The 5,248-nt window shown below is 39.3% G+C and overlaps 1 pseudogene; it reads right to left on the reverse strand.

Annotated features, from left to right (window-relative positions):
* Positions 1 to 1,640: 1,640 nt before the first annotated feature.
* LOC146634522 (OX-2 membrane glycoprotein-like) lies at positions 1,641 to 4,133 on the reverse strand (annotated as a pseudogene).
* Between the last annotated feature and the right edge of the window lie 1,115 nt (positions 4,134 to 5,248).

The following is a 5,248-nucleotide window of genomic DNA, read 5'->3' on the forward strand; positions in this document are numbered from 1 at the left end:
CAGGTTTGTTTTGTTTTCTCTCCTGCTTCCCTGGGTGGAGCTCATTGTGGGCTCTCACCCTTGGCCCACGTATCTGCGGTGATTTCTACACCTGTTGCTGATCAGGCGGCGTCCCCCTTGCCTATTTAACGCTGCGGCACGGAGTATTCGGCACTGGAACGTTGAACCTCCCATGTTCGTGCTCTCAGCTCCCCTAACACAAACTCTCTCAGTGTTGTGTGGCGTATTGATCTAATTGGACTCTTTGTGTTTAGATCTCCCCGGAACTGGTGGCAGACCCTGACCTGTGATCCCTGTGTGTGTCAACATAAGTGGAAATTGGAGCGAGAGTGGCTGTGGAGAAGCGAGTGTGCGTAAGAAGAGGAGTGGCGGAGTTTGGGCCGAGTGGAGAGCGAGTGTGGATTCCTTCCCCTGGAGCCCTGAAGCCCTGCCCCATTCATTGTATATACACATCACTGTGGTTTCCCTTCTGTGTTAATAAATTGTCAACCCTTTGCTTGCCAGAACGCTGCCTGCGTCTGAATCCATCTGTTAGCCCTGACATTGGATACCTGGAAATCAGTGAAGGGACCATTAATGCTTCAACTTGTACACAGGTTTGAGAGCAACCACCCAAAAGCTTCTGCTAATAAACACTAGTCTGTGTTTGTGATGCAAATGTTTCTGGCTGTGTTCACAAACATTTAGTAAGGTGAGTGAGGAATATTAATACTTATTATTAGATCATTAGCAGACTGTAGAACTTGACTGCACGCCAAGGTGGCAGTTCAGCCATTTGATTCATGTTGCAGCAGCTCATGAGTGAATGAACATCGTGCAATAAAAGTACTTCTAGAAGTACATTTTTGCAAAAACGTACATTGTGGAGGAATGTAGGGAAGACACGAGGGAGCCCAATATTTTACTCAAACGTTAATCGCTGCATCACACAACTGAACATTCAAAGCGCCAAAACCTAACCCTCTCACTTCCTGTTACACTGGGTACGAGTGGAGCTACCTGGTGGTATGTACTTACATTTATTTAAATTTACTTGAGTAGGGTAGAGTCATGCTAATGACCTAATAATTTTATTCAGGTGTGTTGCAGCAGAGATACATTTCAAAGCTTCAGGACGCTGGCTCTCAAGGCCTGGAGTTTGACACCCCTGCTTTACACAAAGATGGGTTAAATCACAGTGCAAAGAACGAATGAATAAATGAAATATAAAAAATAAATAATTATTAAATAGTCTTACACATCAATGTCATTGGTTGACTTTTGAAGTATTTGAATCCTTATTGGGTTCCCTGAGTGACAGAAGGATTAAAACACTTTAAAATCAGTACTGAAAATATGTGCAGACATTACTGGATAGATTTAGGGTTAAAATCAATAAATCACTATCATGTTAATAAGATAAGACACATTACAAACTAGAAAGTGAAAAGGTAACTTTTCTTCAAGCAGCATAGTGGAGCAACAGAAAAAGACAAACCCCAACACCAGCACTGCTGCAGCTATTACAGTGATTGAGGGAAAATCTGTGAAAAAAACAGAAAAACGTGACGCTGACCAACAATAATACATCACTCATGAAGTACTGAAGTCATTGTTATTAGATCCCAGTCAAATTTACCCAAGTATCATCCGTCTCTAGTCTAGTCTGTGGTATACAGAAAGAGTTTCTCACCACCAACAGATGTTTTTTGGACCTCAGGAATCGTCTCCATCACCTCTCTGTGAGGAGCAGAGAGCACTCGTGCACATCCCACCTGTGTGCTGTGTTTACGTGAACCTGAGAGCACAGCTGTAGTGGTGACAGTGAATGTAGCGTTGGTGTTGGACACACTGACAGTGTTGTACTGTGAGAAGTTGAGGTCTTGTTGTGAGAGTGTTACAGTGGGAGCAGGTCGACCAGTGGCTGAACAGGAAACAACCCACTCTTCAGCAGAGTTTGACTCTCTGACACCAACAACAGGTTCATGCAGCTCTGTGAAGGATCAGGAGATATTGCAAGGAATATGTTGTTGAAAGGAAATCAGTTTCTAGCACATTTAAACACATTAATGCAAAAGTTCTTACCATAGACTTGGAAGCAGGTTCTACCAGTGAAGGAGCCTTCAGGATAAGTGTTAAACAGACAGTGATAGCATCCTTCATCCTGCTCCGTCACATTCCTGATGACTATGGAGCAGTTCTGTAGTCCAGTGTATTTAAACTTGACTTTATCGTTAAAGCCATCATTCACTCTCTGACCATAGTACTTGCTGTAGGTGGCAACATTTGTCTCCACATCACGTGACCTGAAGGACGTCTTTAGTGTCCAAGAGCTGACAGCTGGATTCAGCATCTTCTCCCACTGCTGCCAGCACAGTCTGCTGTGTTTGGACCACTGCTGTTAGAGCTGCATGGAGAATAACATGAGTTAGAGATGTGGAACTGAGAGGTATTGATGGGAAGGATTAAACAATCATTCGGGTCATGGAGTAGTCTGTGTTTTAGGCTCAAACAAATTGACATATGGGTACCACTTAAATGTGATGTAGACTATAAATATAAACCTGACACTCATTGTTTCATACTGTATGTTTCAGGGACATTTTCTTTCATCTATAAAAAAAAAGTAAGACAATTCAGTTAGCTACCAACTAAACAAAGAAAGTCAGATAGATGTACAGATCGTGTTTATATTGGTTCTGTTGGTCCATGACCAATTCTGGAGGTCTGTACTGCATTTGAACTTTTTCAACAATTTGGAGGTCCAACCATGATTTAAGCTGGACATCAATATGGCGTTCAACATTAGAACCTTGGACTTGATGTATATTTGTTGGACATCATGTAGATATCTATGACAAGTGCAGGGAATTTAAAGGTTTAATTGAGGTCATATTTTTTATTTACAAAATATCAATATTGGGGTTACAAAACAATCCCTTCAGTGGACCAAAAATGAATTATAAAACCCATCACTTCAACATAACCAGTACCAGGACTGGTATTGACTGGTAACTCGTGCTACTGTAGAAATTCCCATTGATTTTCTACATTTTCCCAGAGGCCTCCCCTTCTGTGGATTACCAGTATGTTATTTATTAATTTGTGCCTCAATTATTTCAGATCAGTTATTTCACTGGGGAAGCCCTATATTGCCCACTTCCTAATTTCAGCACAGTTTGATCTTTCTCTTTAGCATGTATGTAACTTTGGTTTGTTGAGATTTTGGCATTACTTCTGTCATAAACATTCTCTCTCAGACATAACTGACTAAGATTTCTGTGGTTACCCAGAACATTTTAATAGACTTTTTGTAATCAATCAGGTCTTCAACCCCTTCTTTTTAAAATAGTGTATAAACCGTATGTATGTGTGAAAGACTGTTAATGTTTTGATAAATTGTTTATTTTAGTACAATTGGTGAGTGTGTTTAGCCACTTCACACTACTACACTTTGCTCTAAACTACATTCCTTCTCTGAACAGTATGTATGTGAATGGACTGACGGATCTTTTAATTTCAAATGTTAAATAATTGTCAGTAAACTACTTATGACCTGAACTCCGTCTCTGTCTAATGGAAATGAGTGCCTTCTTGTTTTTAACTACATTGGGGTTGTGAAACGTCTTTTACATTGTAGGCCACATACAACCCAATTTTTGTTAATTTACCAACCATACATACATAACACACAAACATGTGGTTTATCTATTGCTTTCATCGTAATATGAATAGGCATGGGGCAACCTTTAACAAAACAGTCTAAAGCTGTTTTCACACAGCTCTCAAAACAGTCTCATTAATCTGAATGATGAACAACTCATGACACAGAAAGTTGATTTTGTTCTTTTTTATTAGGCTGAGTGTTCAGTGGGAGAAACGTTTTGTCACTCATTCAAACAAAATCTAAACTCTTCAGTAATTGTATCTCCCTCTAATTCTGTCTAAAGACAATCTCTTTGTCACTTCAGAGAAAAGTTCTCACATTTTAGGATCAATTTTTAATTATTACGAGTGAAGGTTCTTGTTTTCTTTTTTTTTCTCTTGTCACAATAAATAACTTTAAAAAACAAAAACAACAATACGGAATAAAACTTACCTTTTGAAAAGGCCATAAAAAGAAAAAACAAACACAGAATCCCACAGTCTGACATGGTGCACGTCTCTGTGTCCCCACTGGCTATTGTACCACGTATTGAAACAACGTCGTACAATAGCCAAATTATTGAAAACTCAAATGTCCCCGAAGGAAGGAAGAATCTCCCTTCCTTGTGGGACATTCCAAGGCATGTTAGAATGATCACCTGTACCAAGTAAAGTACAAAAACTTCCCAGTGCAGAGTTTCATCAGTGTTTTAATCAGCAAACTCAATCATTTTTTTCTGCATTTTGAAAATTCAGTAAAGCTGTAGGTGTCAACATTTGTCTCCACATCTTGTAAGATTTTCTGTCATGTGACCTGAAGGATGTATTTAGTCTCCGAGAGCTGACAGCTGAATTCAGCATCTTCTCCCACTGCAGCCAGCACAGTCTGCTGTGCTTGTATCACTGTTGTTAGAGCTGCACAAACAAAATAAGAGGCTTTCATAGTCCGTGTTTTATGTTTCATTTAAAAACAAACAAACAACAACTACATAACAGAATTCACTGAGGTACATACTGAACTTACAGGACAGAAACAAAGTACCAATCCTATTGCAGTAGTATATCTCCAGTAACAATACCAGCATTGGTATCAATACTATTGATAACTGCATCAATCTGCCCACATCTAACCCGTGCTATTGTAGAAATTCCCTGTGAACTTATACATTTTCTCAGAAGCCTTCCCTCCGCGCATTACTGGTATGTTATTTATTATTTTGTGCTCCAAGTTCAGTTATTTCACTGGGGAAGCCCCGTAATGCCCACTTCTTCATTTCAGTACTGTTTGATCTTTCCCTTTAACATGTATGTAACTTTGGCTTGTTGAGATTTTAGCATTACTTCTGTCACCAACATTTTAATGCTATCTTTACTCTGTTATAATCATCTCTCTATCTCAGGCATAACTGACTGAGATTTCTTTGGAAAAGTTCTCACATTTATGACCTTTTTAGGAGCTTCTTGTTTTGTTTTGTTTTCCTGTCACAATAAATAACTTAAAAAACCAAAAATGACAATATGGAATAAAACTTACCTTTTGAAGAGGCCATTAGAAAAACTAACAAATGTATAATCCCACAGTCTGACATGTTGCACCATTTGCCATGTCTGTCCCCTCACTGGC

The sequence above is a fragment of the Diplotaxodon limnothrissa genome, linkage group LG3 (genome assembly GCF_057381915.1).
Source record: "Diplotaxodon limnothrissa isolate DT_005_m linkage group LG3, D_limnothrissa_male_GT1.1, whole genome shotgun sequence".
NCBI lineage: Eukaryota > Metazoa > Chordata > Actinopteri > Cichliformes > Cichlidae > Diplotaxodon > Diplotaxodon limnothrissa.